We start from the raw sequence: 24,374 nt of genomic DNA on the forward strand, positions 1-24,374 counted from the left end.
TCCTAAATAAAACTGGATCTGATGCTTCTTGATACTCTCATGGTAGCATAAAATACCCCTCTTTGGCATTTGGCACTGCCCTGTATCACTATGGCAAGCATAAACTCACCAGAATGGAAGTATGTAGTGCTTGATGGAGATTTGATATTTGTTGAGGACGTGCAGAAGTAAGTGAGTAAGGACCTTAGATAGATGTCATTTTAACAGAAATGGGTAAAAGGTGATCGTCATTGAGAAAGGAAAATGATTAGTCCTTGATAGGTATCAGTGGGAACTACAGAAAAGGGAAACCAGATTGATAGTCAGATGTGTTGCCTGGTGAATGAGCATGATGGTGGCACCAACTGAGAACATGAGAGGAAGAACCATCTCGATGATGGAGAACTAGGATAGGAAAGAATGGGTAGTGTGACCTTGCTGAGTGTGAGGTGCCCATAGGATGCAGCTACAGCTCTGAAAGGATGGGGGCTTGACCTGATGAAAAAAGTGGTTGAAGTCCAGAATCCTGGGCAGTGGCACCAAAGAACTATTAACTGAAGGATTTGGGCCAGAGGTTTGACAAGGTAGGAGTGTTAGAAGACTCTCCTGAGGCCATAAGGCATCAAGTTGCTGTATGTGATCTGCAAGAAGTGTTCCGGTCTGAATTCATCCAAACTGGCCCTTTGACAGGTGACTGAGCAAGGTGTTTAGTGACATTTGAGAAACAGAACGCTTGGGGTCAGGTGGTAGCGCACCTGGTTCAGTGCACACATTATAGTGTACAAGGACCTGGGTTAAACCCCCTGGTCCCCACTTAATAGGGGGGAAAGAAAGCTTCATGAGTGGTGAAGCAGGGCTGCGGTGTCTTTCTATCTTCTTTATCTCTCAATTTCTCTCTGTCTCTAGCCAATAATAAATAAATGAAAGAGAGAAAAGGAACACTTTAGAGGACAGAGGTGAATGGGGGTAAAATGAAGACAGCTAATGTGTTAAACACTTTTCAAAGCGATTGGGGCTGTGCAGCAACTGTTAGAGAAGTGAGCAGGTAGGTGGACTGGATCTCAGGATTTGGTGGCTGAGTGGGAGCAGATGTGTTAAGAAATTCCGAACTTTGGTTTTGTAGGGTGGGATTATCTTTTGAATAGGTCTGCTTGGGTGAGGAGGCCCTAAAGTCTGGAGCTGAAAATTGTATGTTAGGTTTTGAGGTCTGCAGGTGGAGATGTAGGAACTACTGAGTGGGTGGCTCTGGATCTGACAGTAGAGTAACATGGCATGTGTCTGAAGTCCCATGTGGAGAATGCATGGAACAAACAGGCCGGGATTCGAATCCAGAAGGCACCAACATGCAGTCAAGAGCCAGGTTGGGGAGTATGAAAGAGGAGGGTGGTGCAGGACCCATCAGTCACTCTGAGGCAGTGACTGCAGGTTGACTAAGATTCCCTGTCATCAGCGCGCCTGCTGTTCTCCACACTCAGGTGATTTTGAAAGTTTGGAAGTGCTGGTTAAGTGCACATGGTGCAAAGCTCAAGGACTGGTGTTAAGGATCCAGGATCGAGCCCCTGCTCCTCACCTGCAGGGGTGGTCGCTTCACAAGTGGTGAAGCAGGTCTGCAAGTCTCTATCTTTCTTTCCTCCTCTCTGTCTTCCCCTCTTCTCTCAATTTCTCTCTGTCCTATCCAACAACAACAGCTATGACAACAATAACGGCTACACTCACAAGCGGTGAAGCAGGTCTGCAGGTGTCTTATCTTTCTGTCCCCCTCTCTGTCCTCCCCTCCTCTCAATTTCTCTGTCCTATCCAACAATGACAACATCAGTAACTACAACAATAATAAAAACAACAAGGGCAACACAAAGGAAATAAATAAATATTTTTAAAAAGTGCTTTAAAAACTAATCAATCTAGGGGGTCGGGCGGTAGCGCAGCGGGTCAAGCACACACACTGCACTAAGGACCCGTCTAAGGATCCCGGTTCCAGCCCCGGCTCCCCACCTGCACGGGGTCATTTCACAGGTGGTGAAACAGGCCTGCAGGTCTTTCTCTTCTCCCTCTGTCTTCCCCTCTCTCCATTTCTCTCTGACCTATCCAACAACAATGACATCAATGACAAGAATAACAATAACCACAACAATAAAACAAGGGCAACAAGAGGGAAACAATCACCTCCAGCAGTAGTGGATTCCACAGAGCTCCAGCAATAACCCTGGAGACAAAAAAAAAAAAAAGAAGAAGAAGAAGAAGAAGTAATAAACCCTTCAATACTTCTCTTAATAGCACTTCCAAACTTTTTCTTTTTTTTTTTCCCTTCTGCATGGGAGGAGTTTCACTAGTGATGAAGCAGCACTGCTGGTATCTCTTTTAAGATCTCTCTCCCTCCTCCCCCTCTCAAGTTCTCTCTGTCCTATTAAATAAATAAATAAAAAATTTAAAGTCTAAGAAAATTTTTAAATAATAAAAATAATGGTGGTAAAACTCTTCCACACTTTGCATACTTTCATGACTTGCAGTCAAGCTTTTGAAAATAATTATTTTTGGGTACAGACAGAGAATTTGAAAGGAAAAGTGTGATGGGGAGAAAGAGGGATAGATACATGCAGCACTACTCGACTCGGTTATGAAAATTCCTGCAGGTGGAGACCAGGGGCTTGAACTTGGATCCCCTGGCACTAAGACTTGCATACAGATGACCCTATATTTGCTCTCTGACACTACAAAAGCTACAAAAATGGTTTTCTGGTATCTGCTTCATTCACTCATACTTTGCTCATAAAATAAGTTCTAAAAATTAAAAGAAAAATACTATCTATATGACATTGATATTGTCCTTAAGAGAGGAAAAAAAGAAAAGTGGGAATTGGCTTCTAGTGAGTTCATAATTCTAAGTAGTAGCAACCAGTCAGTTAAAAACTACCCCATACAATCAAGTTTGTTCCTGCCAGCTCTTAGATATATGTGGTACTGGGGGTTGATCCTGGAACCTCAGAGCTTCAATTATCTCCACACCCTCATTAAAGCGCTTTAAAGGGATTCGGGCTGTAGCGCAGCAGGTTAAGCGCATGTGGCGCAAAGCATAAGGACCCAGGTTTGAGCCTCTGGATCCCCACCTGCAGGGGGTTGCTTCACTAATGGTGAAGCAGGTCTGCTGGTGTCTATCTTTCACTCCCCCTCTGGGGGGTGGGCTGTATAATATGTACAACACTCTTTTCTTAGATTTTATTTCTAGTTGAAGATGATATGTCTAAATCAGAAGGCATAGGTTATATGTCATGTGTTTCTTTGGATGAATAAACTAGTAATGTTTTTCTTGATCTTATAATTTCTGCTGAAATTTTAGGATAAAGTGTCTAGCAGACTGTCACCTGCAAGATGGGTGAGTGAGACTACCACTGCTGACCCACAGGAGAGCACAGGTGGTAATTAACTGGCTATTTTTGCATTTGATCAGTCAAAGCACTATTCTTAGCTATTGAACGGACTGTGTGTCCTGGACAGCTGGCTGCCCAAAGATTTGATAGACACATAATGGTTAAGGATAAATTTTTTTTTTTTTTTTGCTTTCAGGATTTTCGCTGGGGCTCTGTGCCTACGCTACGAATCCTCTGCTCCTAGAGGCTATTTTTCTTTCCTTTATTATCTTTTTTTAATTTATTGGATAGTGACAGCCAGAAATTTAGAGGGTAAGGAGATAGAGAGGGGGAGTCAGAGAGACACCTGCAACACTGCTTCATCGCTTGTGAAGCTTTCCCCCTGCAAATAGGGACTGGCGGCTCTAATCTGGGTCCTTGCGCATAGTAATATGTGTTCTCAACAAGGTGTTCCACCACCTGGCCTAGTGGCTATTTTTTTTCCATTTTGTTGTTGTTGTTTTTGCTGTTGTTGTTGGATAGAACATAGAGAAATTCAGAGAGGAGGGGGAGAGAAAGACGCCTGCAGATCTGCTTCACTGTTTGTGAATCGGCCCTCCTGCAGGTGGGGAGCGGTGGGGTGGGGTGTGTCGAACTAGGATCCTTGCAAGAGTCCTTGTGCTTTGCTCCATGTGCACTTAACCCACTGTGCTACCGCCTGGCCCCCTCCAAGATTAATTCTTTTTTTTTATTAATATTTTTTTAATATTTATTCCCCTTTGTTGCCCTTGTTGTTTTATTGTTGTAGTTATTATTATTGTTTTTCTTGATGATGTTGTTGTTGGATAGGATAGAGAGATGGAGAGAGGAGGGGAAGATGGGGAGAGAAAGACACTTTTTGTTCTTTTGCATGAGTCTTAACCATATGTGGTCAGATAGTTAATTTGGTAGAGGTAGTAAATGCAGGGACCAGGAGGAGGAGTAGTTGGATTGTCAAGTGTGAGGTCTCAAGTTTGATCCCCAGCATTGCATGTGTTAAGGTTCTTGCTCATAAATAAATAAATCTTAAAAACAAGAAGCAGCGAATACAAATGGGACTTTTTTCAATTGATATTTGCATTTTCCTTTTTTATTTCTTTTATTTTATTATGTGCTTCTTTTACCAGAGTACTGTGCAACTTGGACTTATTTATGATAGTGCTGGGGACTGAACTTGGGACCTTTGATATCTGAGGCATGAGAATCTCTGCATAACCATTATGCTATCTACCCTCTGCCCAACTTTTTACTTCTTTAAAAAAATTTGGGCGTCAAGCGGTAGCGCAGTGCGGTAAGTGCACATGGCGACAAATGCAAGGACCAGCATAAGGATCCTGGTTCGAGCCCCTGGCTCTCACAGGTGGGTTGCCTTGCAAGTGGTGAAGCAGGTCTGCTCTGCAGCTGTCTATCTTTCCTCCTCTCTATCTTCCCCTCCTCTCTCCATTTCTCTCTGTCCTATCCAACAACAGTGGCATCAATAACAGCAATAATAGTAACCACAACAACGATTAAAAAAAACACACACGGGTGGGACTGGGTGGTGGCGCACCTGGTTGAATGCACACATTACAGTGCACAAGGACCCAGGTTCAAGCCCCTGGCCCCCCACCTGCAAGGGGAAAGCTTCAGGAGTGGTGAAGTAGGGCTGCAGGTGTCTTTCTGTCTCTCTTCCTATGTCCCCTCCCCCTATTAATTTCTCTCTATCCAAAAATAAATAAATAAATGAAAATATTTTAAAAAAACAACAAGGGCAACAAAAGGGGGTAAAATAATGGCCTCTAGAAGCAGTGGATTTGTGGTGCAGGCACCGAGCCCCAGCAATAACCCTGGAGGCAAAAAAGAAAAACTTTAAAAAATCTTTATTGACTAGAAGCAGAAAAATTGAGAAAGAAAGGGAATATAAGGAGAGAGGGAGAGAGAGAGAGTGAGAGAGAGCGAGCGAGCGAGCGAGAGCTAGGTGGAAACTGGCAGCACTACTTCACAACTTGTGAAGCTTTACCCCAGCAGGTAGGGATCTGGACTTGAGCCTAGGAATTTATGCATGTTAATTTATGCATGTGCTCAACTGTGTACCACTGCCCACCTGCCACCCCCTTATTATTTAAGAGGTTATGAGAGAAAACAGCATCACTTTCGCATATTGTGAGGAGTTAAATTTAGAACCTCATGCCTGCAAGTCTGGACTATTGCCTCTGTGATACCTCTAGACTACCCACCCCCCTTTTTTTTTGCCTCCAGGGTTATTGTTGGGCCTCGGTGTCTACACTACAAATCCACTGCTCCTGGAGGCTTTTTTTTTCCCCCAAGAGATATTGAAAGAAGGAGAGAGAAGATAGACACCTGCAGACCTACTTCACCACTTGCAAAGTGACCCCCCCCCCACACCCCTGCAGATGGAGAGCCGGGGCTTTAACCGGGATTCTTGCACTTTATACTATGTGTGCTTAACCATAACTGGTGCACCACTGCCTCCTTTTTAAATTAAGATTTATTTTTTATTAATTTAATAATGATTGACAAGACTGCAGGGTAAGAGGGGTACATTCCTACCAGCAGCACTCTGGATTCCATCCCTTTCAATGGAAGCCTTCCTACTCTTCATCCCTCTGGGAATATGGGCCCAGGATCATTACGGGGTGAAGAAGGGGAAAGGTCCAGCCCCAGCAGTTGCCTCTCTGCTGGACATGGGTGTTGGCAGGTCGAACAACACTCCTAGCCTGTCTCCATCCTTCCCCAGTGGGGCAGGGCTCTGTAGAGGTGGTGTTCCAGGGTACATCGGTGAGGTAAGATCTATTAATTTAATGTGTTTCGGTGAACACCACTCTACCATATGTGGTGTTGGGAGTTGAACTCAGGGCTTCACATAGGCAGGTCATGTGCTTCCCCAGCTTGCCAAGTTTTCCTTTTTTAAAAGCACACTCAACATTTTACTTTAAAAATCTTTTTGTATTTTTATTATTTATTTATTTATTTATTTATTGCCTCTAGGGTTATTGCTGGGGCTCAGTGCCTGCACCATGAATCCACTGCTCCTGGAGGCCATTTTTTCCCCCTTTTGTTGCCCTTGTTGTAGCCTTGTTGTGGTTATTATTGTTATTGTTGATGTCGTTAGTTGTTGGATAGGACAGAGAGAAATGGAGAGAGGAAGGGAAGACAGAGAGGGGGAGAGAAAGATAGACACCTGCAGACCTACTTCAACGCCTGTGAAGCAACTCCACCTGCAGGTGGGAAGCAGGGCTCAAACCCGGATCCTTATGCCGGTCCTTGCGCTTTGCACCACGTGCGCTTAACCCGCTGCGCTACCACCAGACCCCCTAAAAATCCTTTTAATTTAAACTCTTGTGTCAGAAGACCTTTTGTATATCTGACATACTCCCAGAACTTCATTTTTTCTGTTCAACCATAAAAAAACAACTTTTTTATTGTGGTTATCTTGTTGTTGTTGTTATTGATGTCGTTGTTGTTAGATAGGACAGAGAAATGGAGAGAGAAGGGGAAGACGGAGGGGGAGAGAAAAATAGACACCTGCAGACCTGCTTCACCGTCTGTGAAGCGACTCCCCTGCAGGTGGGGAGCCGGGGGTTTGAACCGGGATCCTTGCACTTTGCGCCACGTGCGCTTAACCCGCTGCACAATTCCTTCCACAGTCTACCCTCAAATAAAAGCGGTGGAGCAGTGCTATGATGCCTTTCATTCTCTACTGCATTCTTCTTTGCCCATTACCCTCTATTAAGAACAAAATAAACAATAGAAAACTACAGCCAATCTGAGCCCTAGCAATAACCCTGGTGGTGGTGGTGGTGTGTATGGGGGGGCAGTTGTATGTATTACAACTTTCCTTAAGTCTACCTTTGCTAAGATTCTTTCATCTTCATCTCCTTGCTGAATTTAGTGCCCTCTGAGAGTGAAAGAGATCTCAGCCTCAAAGCTTCCTGTAATGCGGTGGGAGCCAGGCTCAAATCTGGATTGTGCACATGACCAAACAATACACTACTGAAGTGAGCGATTTTTCTGGCCCACAGACTTTTCTCTTAACTGGTTTTCTGTCAAAATCTGTGCAAGGGTAGAGTTTTCTGGTTATTTATTTATTATTTTTGCCTCCAGGTTTTTTTCTGGGGCTCAGTGCCTGCACCACTAGTCCACTGCTCCTGGAGGCTATTTTTTTCCCCTTTTGTTGCCCTTGTTTTATCGTTGTTGTGGTTCATATTATTGTTGTTGATGTCATTGTTGTTGGACAGGACAGAGAGAAATGGAGAGAGGGGGAGAGGAAGACAGATACCTGCAGATTTGCACCACTGCCTGTGAAGCAACTCCCCTGCAGGTGGGGAGCCGGGGGCTCGAACCAGGATCCTTGAGCCAGTCCTTGCACTTTATGCCATGTGTGCTTAACTCACTGTGATACTGCCCGACCCCCTAGTTTTCTGGTTATCTTACTTGTTTTAGTCCTTTATAAATAACCTAGAGATGAAACCAATCATAAAATGAAATTTTTGTACCTTACAATTATTACAATACTTATATTTATTTATTTGCTGAACTTGACTTTTCACTGAATTCCCGAGTAAGCGGGCTTGTGTGAGTAATGGGAACATTCTAAAGATGGAGTCTTGGGGAAAAAAAAAAAAAAGATGACATTTTGAGCATTGTTCTGTTGAATAGATGTGGATGACATTTTGAGCATTGTTCTATTGAATAGATGTGTTGTTCGCTTTTGGTTAGGTAATAAAACTAGTCTTTTCTGTACAATTACATAGAGTGATTTTTTTTTTTTTTTTTTTTTTTTAAATCTGAGACTTCCCAGAAAGGGTAGAAGAACTGAGAGCAGCACCCAGAGTTGCCCATTTTCTGCATAAGCTTCTGTCTAGTGCTAGTTAGGTCGTAAGTCCATAGCTTCCTGGGCCTGAAGGGGGACCCATCCCCAACCAACCATGGCTAGTTTCCTTGTTGTTGGGTTTAGGGATGTTTAAACAGGGATACTGGGCATAGCATCATTGGGACAATTTCCTTGTATGTATATTTTTCTTTCCTAGAGACAAAAGATTGATATTGGGAGTCGGGTGGTAGCGCAGTGGATTAACTGCAGGTAACGATAAGTGCAAGGACTGGCATAAGGATCCCAGTTCGAGAACCTGGCTCCCCACCTGGTGAGGAGTCGCTTCACAAGTGGTGAGGCAGGTCTGCAGGTGTCTCTCTTTTTCTCCCCCTCTCTTTCTTCCCCTCCTCTCTCCATTTCTCTCAGTCCTATCCAACAACGACGACATCAATAACAACAACAAAACGACAAGGGCAACAAAAGGGAATAAATAATTAAATTAAATAAATAAAAAGATTGGTATTATCCCTTGCTACTTTGAACACAGCTGCATCACATTCCACAGGTCTCAGTAGTGTTGGATGTCAAGTTTAACTCTTACCTTTTCCTTTGTCTTATCTTTGCCATTTCTTATTCTTCTCACATCTCATGGGTCCTCTGCACATACCTATCACTTTGAAACTACACACACTCTGCTCACCTCCCAATAATAGCACCTAGCTCAGTTCATTAACTGTCTTGACAGTTAATTAACGTAGGTCTACCCTGGTGGTGAACACAAAGGTCTGGCCAGAACTGGCATCCCACGAACTTTCTTTTAAGGCGAACTAGAGTTTTATGCTTGTTTTGCATTGGGTGGGGGAGGTGTAACTAGTGTCATCATGACATATTTTATTTTATTTTACTTTATTGAACAGAAACAGAAGTTGAGAGGGAAGGGGGAGATAGGGAGGGAAAGAGACACCTACGGCACTACTTCACCACTCATGAGCTTTCCCTTTGCATTGGGGGCTTGAAACTGAGTTCATGTGCGTGGCAATGTTTGCTCTCTAGGTGCACCACCACCTGCCCCTAAATCCTTCTAGGATATTGATATCAAATTGTGTGGAATTGTACCCCTCTTATCCTAGGTCTTATTGATATTTTCTTATTTTATAAATAAATTAATAACAATAAAAACAATATTGAGATAAATGAATTGTGCAAATGGATTTGTCTAAAGGTAATTTAAGTTGGTGGGCCTTATACATCTTATCCAGTGTGAAAGTGCTAAAAATCCAAGGAATGGGGAACATAACATAATGGTTATTTTATTTAATTTTATTTATTATTATTATTTTATCAGAGCATTGCTCAGCTCTGGTTTATGGTGGTACAGGGGATTGAACCCAGGATATTGGAGCCTCAGGCAAAAGAGTCTCCTTGCCCACATAATGGTTACTATGCAAAATAAGTTCGATGCCTGAGGCTTCAAGATCCCGGGTTCCATCCCTTGAACCACCATGTGCAAGGACCTGGTTTCAAGTCCCTTAATCCCCACCTGGAGGAGGGAAGCTTCATGATCAGTGAAGCAGTCCTGCAGGTGTCTATATTTCTATCTCCCCCATCTCTCTCAATTCCTCTCAGCCCTATTAAATAAAATAGAAGGAAAGCAAAAAGGCCACCCGGATTGATGAATTTGTAGTGCAGGCACTGAGCCCCCAGTGATTATCCTGGTAGCAGTTAAAAAAAATCAATCCATTTCTTTAAAAAAAAAAACCAAAAAACCAAACAAACAAAAAGCAACTGAAACAGTGTTTAAAGGTAAAGCAGTGGCTCAAGCAGTACATAAAATGTTAGACTTAACGTATATGAGGCCCCCTAGTTCAGCCCCAGCATTACTGTGCCAGAAGAGTGCTTTGATTTTCTCTCCCCATCTCTCTACTTAATAAAGGTTTTTGTTGCTGATTTAATAAAGAGGGCTAGATAGCATAATGGATATGTATGCCTGAGGCTGAGGTCCCAGGTTCAATTCCCAGCATCAGCATTAAGTCCACAGCTAAACAGTGTCCTGGAGAGGGGGAGAAGGACAGAGGGACCTAGACCCACAGCACCAAAGTTTGTATCAGTGTGATGGGGATGAGCACGTGGTTAAAGCAGTTTTGCTCCCAGGTGAGCTTTCTCACAGGCCCAGTGTTTGACGCTTTGTTGGCTATGAAGCCCTCCAAAGACAAAAAAAATAACTAGAATTATTTGTTCTGGAGAAACCATATTCTGCAACTACTATGATGTTGGATGGGGTGATATTTGTAACTACCTTCATTCTTCTATTTAATTTCACAGTGATTGAGACCAGCCTCTAGGTGTTAGCACTCAAGGCTTAGAATAGGGTGGGTTGCAAAACTAAAGGAAGGAAAAACACCTTCGTTGAGTTGGACTCAGTGTGGGTCCAAAGACTGGGTTAACATGCACATGCTGTCTACAGAGCCTCAGGACTAAGTCCTGCTGCACACTGACCCCGGTGCAGAGGGCACCTGTGTTGACCATCCTTTAATAATCCTTTAGGGTGGGAGTAAGTAGTTATGCAAAGAGACTCTCATGCCTGAGGCTCCATAGTCCCAGGTTCAATCCCTCGCACAACCATAAGCCAGAGCTGAGCAGTGCTCTGGTTAAAAATCCTCTAGATTTTCTTTCACAACACAGAAAAGGGCAGGCAAGGAGGAGTGAAAGGCATCTCGCTTCTGCTCTAGACTCATGCTTTCTTGTGGCTAAAGAGCTGTCCAAGTTACCTTCTGTTATCTGGGCTACTTAGTCTGTTTCTTTGCTAAGAATTTATTTTTTTATTAGGGAAAGCACCCCTGTAGCATACAGATTGCCAGAGGTCAACCTCAAAGACAGCATTGTAAGTCCTGCACTCTATCCATTGAGGCATTTCCCCTGGCCATGTAATTCTCATAGAATCCAAAGTGACAGTGACAATGAACGTGTGCTTTCTGCTGTCTTACTTGGTTTTTTTTTTTACCTATTTTTTTGAGAAGGGTGGGAAGGCTCCATAAGAACCTGTGCTTAGCCGGGAAAGGAAGACCAGGACAAAAGCACTTTGCTCTGCAACACTCGGCCCAAGTGGAGGGGCTCCCTGCCTTAGCATTTTCATGTTGGGATCAGGATATTGGACTCAAGATCCTGCTACCTTTTCTTTTTACTTAATTTTTAATCGGCTGCCTAAAACCATGGCGGGTCTTAATGTCGTCCCTAGAGGCAGAAAGCAGGGAGAGGCCCAAGGGCGCGGGGCGGAGCCTTTGTACGCTCTATAAACACGTCGCCTCTCTAGCTTCATGGCTTCTCGATGGCTGGCCTCTCTTATGTGAGCATGCGCGGTCCTTCTATCCCTGCAACGTCTCTGTGACCGGCGGCCCTATGCTGGGTGTGTGCGCGGCCCCTCTAGCCCTTTGCACCTCGGTGGTCATCGTCTACCCCGCCCGCTTGCTGGATTCGCGGTTCTTGGAGGAAATGGCTGAGAGTCCTTAGAGGGCTGCGGTCGGTGAGTACCGTGGGTCGGGAGGGACCGGCAGCTGCGGGCCTTACTCGGTGTGGAAGGGCGCACGGGAGGGGTGCGATACCCTGAACTGCCCTCCTGGGTGTCTGCGTCCGCGCCGGGCCTCGCTCCCGCCGAGGAAAGAAGATGGCGGCGGGCGAAGGGAGGAGGAAGAGGGCCGTGCGGGTGGTTAACTGGGTCGCGCCGGGAGAGCGGGGCGGCAAGCTGGGCTGGTCGCCGTGTGGTCCCACGCTTGCGGTCCCGAGACAGTCTGGGTGAGGGGCCACTCGGTAGGACAACCTGAAGGAATTGAAAAGGGCGGTAGCAAGTGCTGCTCGTTGATCCAGGTAATTGTGCAGGAAGCACAATATGAGAGGAAATGATTTTTCTAGAAATTCCACTTCTAGTAACTGGATTCTTTCCCAGCTACTTACTTCCTCTAGACAATTTAAAAGGATTGCATGGACTCTGTTAGCTTTCCTTTTAACTTGAAAGTTTGCTTTCTAGCCTATTACTCTGGTTATTAACATTGTGATTATTGTATAATATTGGGTTCTTAAGGAAGCTGGGAGGCTTCCAGAAAGCAGGTTCACTTTCTTAAAGAGTGTATACCTAACCTTAAGTGCAGTTTTTTTTTTTTTTCCATATCGAGTGACTTGTCTGTTGTATGCTGGCTGTTCTGTCCTACTGCCTCCAGTCATATCGAAAGTGGAAAGGGGCAACTTGTGCCTTTTGAGGGAGCCCTGCCCCCTGCCGCCTCCCTTCTGCATCTCACCGCTTTCACTCTCACATTCTTGTTTACTTTCTCCTCTCTGTTTATGTGTGTCTGTTGCTCCCCAGCTTGGCTGTGAGACACTGAAAGCCAGGGCTAGGCTTTCTTTCAATTTGTCACTTAGGTAGACAGCATGATGGGTTAATTCAAACTGTTGGAGATAATCCTTGATTAGAGCCAATATCCATGTTACACTGCTAGAATAAGATTTGAACCTAATATGCTCAGGAATATTTTGCCATAGGAAAGGAGGAATTATTAAGATATCTCAATATAGCCATATAATCTCAGATTGAGACTCTGGGGCGTGGGGGGAGGGGAGATATTCTCACTAGAGTGAACCCTGCCTGAGCAACTTTTTCTTTTTCAAATTTATTACTTTTTTTCTTTAAGATTTTATTTATTTATTAGTGGGAAAGAACCAGACTTCACTGTGGTACATGTGCTCCCAGGGATTGAACTCAAGACTTAATGCTTCAGAGTCCAATGCTTTATTCACTACACCACCTCCCGAATCACTCTTTTTAAAACTTCTTTATTGGGGAATTAATGGTTTAATGGTTTACAGTCGACACTAAAATACAATAGTTTGTACATCATAACATTTCCCAGTTTCCACATAACAATACAATCCCCATTAGGTCCTCCAAAAACTCTTTTAACAAGTAGGGTACTTTTCTGCCCATCTCAATTCCCAAGAAGTGGAAGCACAGGGTAGGAAGTAGCCCAAGATCACAAAATTGGGTTCTAAGTAGATTGCTAGGCACTATTATTATTATAACTATTGTTATTATATTTGTTTATTTTGCCTCGGGTTATTTATTGCTGGGGCTCAGTGTTAGCACTACGAATCCACTGATCTGGGTGGCCATTTTTTCCCTTTTATTAGGACAGAAATTGAGAGAAGAGAGATAGGTACCTGCAGACCTGCATCACTACTTGTGAAGCATCCCCCTGCCGATGGGGAGCCAGGAGCTCAAATCCTGAGCCTTGCACTGGTCTTTGTGCTTAATACTATGTACACTTTACTGGGTGTGCTGCTGCCCAGCTCCCTGCATTTCACTTTTAATGAAATAGCATTTGTGACTTTACTGGCCTTAGCCAGAAAGGTAACTTTTACATAGCTCTGAGCACAGACTCACGGGGACTTGAGAGACACTCTAGTTCCTTCATTGAAATTTTGGCTTTGGGGGGCATGGAGAGCTCTCACTGGATAAGTCTTGCTATGATTTCCTAGGTTGGAGCCCTAATTCACATGGGAGTACCATGGCGCCAGGAGAAACTCCTGTTTGCAACTCCTCCCCCCTCCATTTCTCTGTCTATATGAAAAACTTGGAACTGGAAGTAGTGAAATATATATTTGAAAGGCCTTGGCTTCATAAAATAAAGATGATTTCATGATTGCATGCCTCAGAGCCTGCAACCATTGGGGATTGTGTATTTGTACATCTTTATAGTAAATGTGGCATAGAAACCTGCGTCATCTGGGAAGATGCATTTGTTGCTCTACATTTCCTCAACACTTTTCCTAATTGCCCGTGCTTTTTGTGGACTTATATTTATTTAAGTAAATTTTTAAATACAAAGATTGATTTACTATATATTAAAGGTAGTTTAACAGACAGAAAAAGAAACAAACTAGAGTATATGCAGCGCTAGGGGTGAATAGGGAACTTCAGGCATGCAAGTCTGATGCTGTAGGGTTGAGCTATTTCCCTGCTTTAAAATGTAACTTTCCCTCCCTCCCCCGTACACCCCCCCCCCCCTTTAAGCCAGAGCACTGCTTGGTGCTATCATGGATTGAATCTGGGGCCTCTTGTATGTAAACCCTGTGTAAAACCAATATACTGTCTCCCTGGCCCACTCTCTTCATTCACCATTTTCTTTAAGTCATTTTTTAAATATTTATTTTATTCCCTTTTGTTGCCCTTGTTTTATTGTTGTCGTTGGATAGCACAGAGAGAAATGGAGAGAGGAGGGGAAGACGGGGGGGGGGGGGGGGGGGGGGAGGAGACACCTGCAGACCTGCTCCACCGCTTGTGAAGCGACTCCCCTGAAGGTGGTTTTGTGCCACCTGTGCTTTACCCGCTTAACCTGCTGCTCTATGACCTGACTCCCCATCCACCGTTTTCTTTAAGTATAGAGGTAATAACTCATCTGGGGGGGGGGGGGTAGACAGCATAATGATTATGCAAAGAGACTCTCATGCCTGAGGCTCCAAAGTCCCAGGTTCAATCCCCTGCCTCACCATAAACCTGAGCTGAACAATGATCTGATTAAAAATAATCACCTTAATTCCTTCTTCTCCCCTAACCCCCCCCCCCACCGCCCACTTTTTTTTTTTTTAACCAGAGCAGTGCTTGGCTCTGGTTTATGGTGCTGGTAATGGATTCTGGGACCTCAGTCTCAGGTATAAATCTTTTTTGTATAATCTATTTCTCCAGCCTCCTATCTGGTTTATGGTTGTACTGGGGATTGAGCCTGGGACACTGGTGTCTCAGGAATGAAAGTCATTTTGCATAACCATTATGCTATCTTCCCATCCCTTTTTTTCTTTTCTTTTTTTTTTTTTTAGTTCTGGGTTTTTCAAGTAAAATGAGTCCTGTTCCCCCGATAAGGACACAAAATTAGGTAGTGGCAACTGTGCTATGGTTCAGGTAAAGGGTATAACTTCAGTGTTTGAGATCCTGAGTTCTGTTTGCTGCGTGATGTTACACCAGTGATACTTTTTTTTCTACCCTCTGTGCATTGCTCAACTCTGGTTTATGGTAGTGCTAGGGGTTGAATCTGGTGATTTTGGTGCCTTAGGCATGAAAATGCTTTTGCATAGTCACATTATCTCCCCAGCCAGCTCTGGTTTGTTCTCTTATTAAAAGCAATCAATAAAAAAAAAAAATTTTTTTTTTAAATGGGAACAGTGCTCTGGTATTTGGTGCCAGGAATTGAACCTTGGAATTTGGAGCCTTGGGCATAAGAGTCTCTTTACATAACCATTATGTTGCCCCCAGTTCACTATCAGTCAATTTTTTTTATATTTATTTATTAGATAAAGAGAGCCAGAAATTGAGAGGGTAGGGGTGATAGAAAGAGAGACTCTTGCAGCACTGCTTCACCACTGGGAAAGCTTTCCTCCTGCAGGTGGGGGACCAGGGACTTGAACCCAGTTTCACGTACGTTGTAACATGTGTGCTCAAGCCGGTACACAACCACCTGGCCCCTATCCGACAGCTTTTAAAGTAGAATAGTTGACAACTCCCTTCTGTTCTTACTTTCTGCTGGTACCATGGTTACCATTTTCTTTGCTGGCATATCTGGGAGATTCTGCATGTGTGTCAGTGGTTTGCTAAAGAAAGTACCCTTGGGGACAGTGCACTTCATGCTTCCGTGGGCCTCGGTGAACGGGCTTGTTTTCCTATGGGAAGGAGAGTGATGTAGTGGGGGTTTGGGAGTTATTTTCTTTTGTTGGAGTTTTGGGTCCTGTTGACGCTTTCTCCAACTATAGGGTACCTAGTTTACTAAATGTCCATTTCCTTGCTGCCCAAGGGACTGATTTTTTTTTTTTTTTGAATTTTATATTTCTTTATTGTGTTTTGTTATCACCAGGGCAGTGCTCACTTGGCTGCCAGGGATTGAGCTTTTCTTCCATCTCTCTCTTCCTCCCTCTCTCTATTTATTAAAGACAGCCAGAAATTGAGAGGGAAAGGGGAGATAAGGAGGGAGAGAGACAGAGACACCTACAGCCCTGTTTCAACACTCACAAAGCTTTCCTCCTGCGGGTGGGGGGGCTTTAACCAGGTCCTTATGCACTGTAATGTATGCTCAACCAGGTGGCCACCACTGGCCTTTCTCTCACTCTCCCCTTCCTTACCCCCTTTCTCTCTCTCTCTCATGTAGCATTCCTATGAAGCTCTTTATTTAACCAGAGCACTGCCGCTGCTCAGCTAGGCATGAGCATTTTTACGTAGCCATTCTGCTATTAACCCAGCCCTGAGTTGAATTTTTCCCTTTGTTTTTGCCACCAGCGTGATTGCTGGGGCCTGCACGGTAACTCTCAGCAGCCATTTTTCGATAGAGGGTGAGACAGAAAGCAGGAGAGACACATAAAGCTCTGCTCTACCACTTGTGAAACATCCTCCCTAACAAACCACTTCCTGGTCCCACAGTTTCTTTTTCTTTCTTTTTTTCTTTTTACCTTTTTGTTGTTTCATTGAAAGAGACAGAGGCCAGAGCATTGCTTCATAATATGGTGCTGAGGATTGACCCCAAGGTTTTGTACGCAAGGCATGTGTGTACTCTGTGGAGGAACCACTTACCTGATGCCAAAGGATTGATTCTTTTTGGTATATGTTTGCAGGGTGTTTCAGGTCCTGGCTGTTTTAGATTCCTGTTAGTGTTATACATTTAGTCTTTTTTTTCTATACTTACCCATGGTCTTGAGTGAATTTTCAGGTCAGCTTCCTGTTGTCACTTGGGTTCTTGTGGTGTTAGAGGCCCGGGGCGGGGGGTGGGCGGTGGTGCACCAAGTTAAGCGCACTATGTGCGAAGAACGAGGACCAGTGCAAGGATCCCTGTTGGAGCTCCCGGCTCCCCAACCCACAGAGGGGTCACTTCTCAATTGGTGAAGCAGGTCTGCAGGTGTCTGTCTTTCCCCATCTTCCCCCTCTCAATTTCTCTCTGTCCTGTACAACAGCAAAAAAAAAAAAAAAAAAAAGGATGGCTTCCAGGAGCATTGGATTTACAGTGCAGGCACCAGGCCCCAGCAATAACCCTGGAGCCAAAAGAGGTGGGGGGCAAGTGGTGGCTCAGGGACCTGGTTAAGCACTCACATTACAGTGCACAAGGACCTCAATCTCTTCCCCCACCTTCTCTTCCTCTTACAACTTCTCTGTCTTTATCCAATAATAAATAAATAAATGAAATATTAATAAAGAAAGAAAGAGGCCTGGTTGCTAGTGTGCTTGAAGACTGGGAAGTACATGAAGAAAGCTTTCCTCAGGAGTTTCACTTGCATCTCTTTCTTTTTTAAATATTTTACTTATTTATTAATGAAAGATATAGGAGAGAAAGAAAGAACAGACATCACTCTGGTACATGTGCTGCTGGGGATTGAACTCAGGACCTCATGCTTGAGAGACCAACATTTTTATCCACTGCGCCACCTCCAGGTCCACCTTTCTTTCTTTTTTTTTCTTGACCAGGGCACTCCTCAGCTCTGGTTGGTGCAGGTGGGGTGTTGATATTGAGCATGGAGCCTCAGGCATGAGTCTCTGCATAACCATTATGCTGTCCACTCCTGCACCACTTGCACTGTTCTTACTGAAAAGTAGATTGCTCCTGTTAGCTTCTTAATGTTCAGTATCAGTTCATCTGTGTTGATTCCATTTCAAAGGCTACATGATTAGCTGTTAATAGAGATCTGCTGTAGGAGAGAGGCAGTCAGGGATAATCTGAATTGCACTTACTTGTTATAAGTGCTCACACCTATCTGGGTAAGTCCCTTACTTAACTATTTTTGAATAGTAATTTTGAGGGCATATGAAATCGAATTTTCATATAAAGTCCACTTAGTATATATTTACTAAAATATATGTACATATTTTCAGAAGTTAGCTTTACTGTGGATGAGGCCCTGAGATCAAACCATGGTACTTCATGGAGACTGAACAGCATTGAGCAAGCTCCATGGATAGTGGGTAGTAATGTGATGTCTGTCTTCTCTGTTTCTCTCTGAGAAAAAAAAAAAAAAGTAATGGAAAGGTCAGTCTAGGAATTGGATGTGTAAAAGGCCCCAGCACCACCAGAATGTTAGAATACTGCTCCCTAACTATAAAATTCAGGTAATCAAGTAAGTGACTGACTCTAACGAGTATCTCTTTGGGTATCACACTTACATGTTGTGAGTTTTTGGTTCATGTGTTGGTATTGACAGTTAATAAGCAGTGTTGATGTGCCTTTATGAGAAGACAATGCAGGACCCAGATCTGAGCCACCAGTCCCCACCTGCAGGGAAGGAAGCTTTGCAGTTGGCAACGCAGTACTTAGGGTGTCTGTCTGCCGTCTGTTTCTCTGTCTCCGCCTTCCTCTTGATTTTGGGATGTCTCTGTTCAATAAGTAAAAGATAATTAAATCTTTTTTAAAAAGGTAAATGCAGGATCTCCATATGAAAATACCTGTACTATGTTATTGGTTAAAGATAAATACATATGTAGTGAATTAAAATGAAATAAATATACTTTTAAACATTATTTATACTTTTAAACATTATTTATTTATTTATTTATGAGAGGGATAGGAGGAGAGATGGACCAGACATCACTCTGGTACATGTGCTGCTGGGGATTGAACTAAGGACCCCATGCTTGAGAGTCTCACCCTTTATCTACTGCGCCATTTCCCAGAACACTGAAATAAACATTTTTAAAAGAAAGCAGAAACACTGTGGTCCGGGAGTGATGAGGCTTTGGACTCAAGCATGAGGTCCTGAGTTTGATCCCCGGCAGCACATGTGCCAGAGTTATGTCTGGTTCTTTCTCTCTCCTCCTATCTTCCTCATTAATAAATAAATAAAATCTTAAAAAAAAAAAGAGAGAGACAAAGAAAAAGAAAGTAGAAACACCAGAAGCAGAATTTTTCTAGAAGATCACATGCCAGCTTTTCATATGTTCTGCACAATGTACATGTATATTAGAGGAAATGTGACCCCTCTGCACAGCTGTCTTGCAATCTGCTCTTTCCCATGATTGATTTTGTAGTTCCGCATCCTCTAATTGTACTCTTACTCAAGTCCATTATATGGAGGGACTCACCCAGTAGGGTGCATGTCTTATCACAGAATCCTAGAGTGGAATCTTGGCACAATCTGGGAATATCTGGGCAGCTTCATGGGTGGTGGAACAGTGCTGCAATGTCTTGCCCTCTCTTTCTCTGAAATAGAGTAGAAATTGCACATGGGTGAGGGCCTGATGCCTGCCTGCCCCAGTCCCCCAACCCCACAACCGTTCTGTTATGTGGATATTTCTTGGGTTTTGTTTTTTTCCCTCTAAAACCAATGTTAGGGAGCATTGGTTTGTATCCCTTTGTGTAACAAGATATGACTAATAGTTTGTTTTGTTATTGCATGGGCTTCACTGCTCCCTACATTTTTCCAGAAAGACAGAAAGAACAAAGGATGGATACCAGTAGTACCAAAGCTTCTTCCAGGGAATTGTGGGCTGGGCTCAAATTTGGATCATATTCATGACAAAGCAGATGCGCTATCCAGGTGAGCTATCTTGCTGACCTGGTAGGTGTATCTGTCTGCTTGAAGGAGTATCCATTGCTTCAGAGAGAGGGTGTGTGTGTGTGTGTGTGTGTGTGTGTGTGTGTGTTTTGCCAAAAAGAAATTGAGAGAGATGGGGGCAGGGAAAACGCTTGCAGCACGGCTTCAACACTTGTGAAGCTTCTCACCTGAAGGTGGAGACCAAGGGCTTGATCCCGGTCCTTGAGCTTGGTGATGGTGTGCTGTACTGGATGTGCCACCACCTGGCCTGTCGGAATTCTTGAACATAAATGTGTGCTTTCATGTTTGTTTCTGACGTATCAGCAGAACTCACCCACCTGATTTCTGGGAACAGGGATGCTCTCTGGGAGCAAGGCATGTTGGGGCTCTTGTCAAATACTTAACTGAATGGGCCTCATTTTCCATACCCTCAGTGGTATGGACACTTTTTACTGGATGGCATTCACCCTTTATTTCATGCTTACTATGTGCAAAGACTAATTTTCACACACCTTCTTAGGCAGCTGAGTTCACAATTATCTCATGTCCCAAACAAGAAAGGACAGATGCTTGCTTTGGTATAAAAGGGGTGAAGTAGGTGACATTACTCTTTGTTGTCCTTAGGACCAGGAATGCTGAATCTTCACTTAGGAGTGGTCCCAGGCCTAGGTGGATGATAGTGGACAGACTCTTGGATTTGAAAAGTTGTAATTTAAACTGTTTCCCTACTTTAAATATATACCTTTAATAGTAAGCTATTCTTCCTTTACACTAGCCATGCACTGATGATGTGAACTCATCATGGGGTTCTATTATTTAAGCCCTGCATAGAATGTAAATCTGAGAAAACCCTGTTATTTATTCTGTGACTCCCATTACCCCAGAACAAAGCTAGACATGGTGGCTTCTCTAATCTCAGTGATACGGAAATAAGGAAGTTTCCAGCTGAATGACAAGATTAAGAATTGACACAGGTGAGTCGGGCTGTAGCGCAGTGGGTTAAGTGCAGGTGGCTTTGCAAAGCACAAGGACCAGCTGTAAGGATCCCGGTTTGAGCCCTGACTCCCCACCTGCAGGGGAGTCGCTTCACAGGCGGTGAAGCAGGTCTGCAGGTGTCTGTCTTTCTCTCCCTCTTTCTGTTTTCCCCTCCTCTCTCCATTTCTCTCTGTCCTATCCAACAACAACGACATCAATAACAACAATGAAACAAGGGCAATAAAGGGGAATAAATAAAAAAAAATTAAAAAAAGAATTGATACAGAATTTTCAAGATTCCTTTTTTTTTTTTTTTAAACCAGAGCACTGCTTAGCTCTCTGGTTTATGGTGGTGTGGGGGATTGAACCTGGGACTTTGGAGCCTCAGGCATGAACCTTAATTTTTTAAAAATATTTATTTAGTCCCTTTTGTTGCCCTTGGTGGGTTTTTTTTTTTTTTTTAATTGTTGTAGTTGTTGGATAGGACAGAGAAATGGAGAGAGATGGGGAAGGCAGAGAGAAAGGCCCCTGCAGACCTGCTTCACCACTTGTGAAGTAACTCCCCTGCAGGTGGGGAGGCGGGGGCTTAAACCCAGATTCTTAACGCCAGTCCTTGTGCTTTGCGCTTAACCACGTGCGCTTAACCTCTCCCCGTTTTTAAGATTCTTTTTTTCCGCTCCCCTAATTTTTAAATATTTATTTATTTATTACACTCCCCCAAAGCTGAACATCCACCTTAACCCTCAACCCAGGGTTTTTACTTTGGTGCCCTACTCCAAATTTTTTAAGATTGTTAAGCATTAATTTTTGCTCCTTGAAATCCCAATTGTAGCCTTTATAAGATGCACTGCTGCTCATTAAGTTTATGAGAGTCAAGAATATTTTCCTCTTCCAGCCACATTTTTAAACTTAAGCAGCTGCTACTGAATACTAGTTTAAACCAGCACCATCTCTAGTCCCTAAAACTAACCCTGAGGGAATTGGGCGGTAGCACAGTGGGTTAAGCGAAGGTGGCCCAAAGCACAAGGACAGGCATAAGGATCCCGGTTCCAGACCCCCGCTCCCCACCTGCAGGGCAGTCACTTCAGAGTGGTGAAGCAGGTCTGCAGGTGTCTGTCTTTCTCTCCCCCTCTGTCTTCCTCATCTCTCTCCATTTCTCGCTGTCCTATCCAACAACAGCGACATCAATAACAATAACTACAACAGTAAAAAAATAAGGGCAACAAAAGGGAATAAATAAATAAACATAAAGAAAAAAGTTAACCCTGGATGGACATGGTGGGCCTGGGAAAGTGGGCAGTCCCAGAGTAGACCTCTCACTATGGTTCCACATGAATTGACTGCCCGGGAAAGGTGCTTTGTGGGGAAGCTCCTCTCAGGTAAGCCTCCTAGATGAACTCATCTTGCCTACCAAGAGTTAGTTCTTTACTTATTTATGAGAAAAGCTAGAGTCAACACTCCAGCGTATGCAGTGCCAAACACAGGTATTTAAGTCATTTCACATCTGGAAAACTTGCCCATATACTCTTGAGACTGACTGGAAGGACTAATGTTTTGGTGTTGTTGGTTTTGACCCAGGGGGAGTTTCTTAGGGACCTTTGTACCACACTTCAGAACATCTGCTGTAAATAATGACCAGAAGTGGTTTGTTGACAAACACAAATTTTAAAATAGTTGACTGCAAACAAGTAACACCTGAAAAAACAGGCCACTTTAAGGAAGATAATTGTTTTGGCTTTTTTTTTTTAAAATGTGATAAAGGATCTTTGGGCATGCCAGTCATATTGCTTGAGTTTCCCCATATCATTGATCCACCTTCTTGTTCCCAGGCTGGCAATATTTTGGGTTTGGGTTCCACAGACATGGGCTAGAACTAATTTGTCAGTATCATTTGTTTCGGCACACTCTTCCCTTCCAGTGGGCTACTTAAAACAAGGCAGAGCTGGCTGATCCCTGGTGGATCTTTTCACCTTTGGTGTCTGAATGGAGACACTTGACATTTCTTGATGTTGTTCAGTATACACAAGGGCTTTTACTAGTCCTCAAAAACTTTTTATTTGTTTATTTTTATTAGTTATTTAATATTCATTTACAGAGTTATAAGCTATAAGGGTATAATTCCATACGATTCCTACCACCAGAATTCTGTATTCTCATCCCCTCCAGTGGAAACTGCAGTAGTTCTCCCAAGATCACAGATATGGCTAGACTATTATTTCTATATACTTACATATATTTGTTCCTTTTTTTTTTTTATGGTTCTGCCTTCTCTTCCTTTCTAATTCACACTTCCACCTATTGCTATTTCTGAATTGAATGTCCTTCCTTTTTTTCTGTTTTCTTTCTTGGTCTTGATGAAATTGGAATTCAGAGCTCTCTGTTCATCTTTCTCTAATGTTTCTTCCTCTCTGGGGATAAAGGCCAAAATTCTTGGAGTGCAGATGGCAGGAGTTCTGGCTTCTGTAATAGCTTCTCCAATGGACATGGGTGTTGGCAGGTCAGTCCATACCCCCAGCCTCCCAACAGCTCTTAATGCAGTGAAAATGATGTGCAAATGGCCTATCTTGGGGACTGCAGAATAATGTAGGTCTCTCTTGGCATGGCCAAATTCTACCACAAGAAGGCGCAGATCTTGAGCAATTTCATGTGTTTGGTGCTGGAAGGAAGTTCCTACGGTTGATGGAATAGCCTAAAATCCAGAGCACCACTGTGGTGGATGTAAAAGCAATAGGAGGGCCCAGGCAGTGGCCACCTGGTTAAGTGCACACATTACACTGCATAAGGACCCAGGTTCAAGCCCCTGGTCCCCACTTGTAGGGAGAAAGCTTCACAAGTGGTGAAGCAGGGCTGCAGGTTGCTCCCTCTCCCACCCCCCCCATCTCTTCCTTCCCTCATAATTTCTGTCTCTAGTAAAAAATAAAAATTAAAATAGGGTGTGGGTAGATAGCATAATGGTTCTGCAAAGAGACTCTCATGTCTGAGGCTCCAAAGTCCCAGGTTCAGTCCCCCACATCACCATAAGCTAGAACTGAGCAGTGCTCTGGTTAAAAAAAAATAATAACAGTGGGGCTTGGGCAGTAGCACGGTGGGTTAAGTGCACATGGCGAGAAACGCAAGGACCGGCATAAGGATCCTGGTTCAAGCCCCCAGCTCCCCACCTGCAGGGAGGTCGCTTCACAAGCGGTGAAGCAGGTCTGCAGGGGTCTATCTTTCTCTCCCCCTCTCTGTCTTCCCCATCTCTCTCCATTTCTCTTTATCCTATCCAACAACAATGACATTAATAACAACAATAATAACCACAACAACGATAAAACAAGGGCAACACAGGGGAAAGAAATAGCCTCCAGGAGCAGTGGATTTGTGGTGCAGGCATTGAGCCCCAGCAATAACCCTGGTTGCAAAATAAATAAATAAATAAAATAAAAGCAATAGGAGACAGTCTTTGAGAATGTGTCTTATTTTCCATTTATTATTATTGTTGTTGTTGTTGTTGTTATTGAACCAGAGCATCACTATGGCACAGGGAATGCTGGGGATTGAATTCTGGATCCTCATGCTGGAAAGCCTACACCTTACTCATTACCCTAACTCCCCCCCCCCCCCACAAGAGAGCAGAGCACTTCTCACCTCCAGCATGTGGTGGTGTGTGCTAGGGATTGATTATGAGGCTGCATGCCCTC

General features: G+C 43.7%; 1 protein-coding gene across 6 annotated transcripts in view; it reads left to right on the forward strand.

Annotated features, from left to right (window-relative positions):
* Positions 1-24,374, forward strand: part of DIDO1 (death inducer-obliterator 1) — a 78,447-nt gene that overhangs the window by 1,873 nt on the left and 52,200 nt on the right. The window contains exon 1 of one of the 6 annotated variants that reach the window (XM_007520375.3): positions 11,543-11,695. The exons of 3 other annotated variants lie outside the window; for them this stretch is intronic. The gene's annotated coding sequence lies outside the window, so the exon portion shown is untranslated. Of the gene's footprint in view, positions 1-11,542; positions 11,696-11,891; positions 12,037-24,374 lie in introns of those variants that run through there. 2 more of the 6 variants (XM_060177173.1, XM_060177096.1) reach the window with 2 other exon arrangements.

The sequence above is a fragment of the Erinaceus europaeus genome, chromosome 1, assembly GCF_950295315.1.
Source record: "Erinaceus europaeus chromosome 1, mEriEur2.1, whole genome shotgun sequence".
Classification (NCBI taxonomy): Eukaryota; Metazoa; Chordata; class Mammalia; order Eulipotyphla; family Erinaceidae; genus Erinaceus; species Erinaceus europaeus.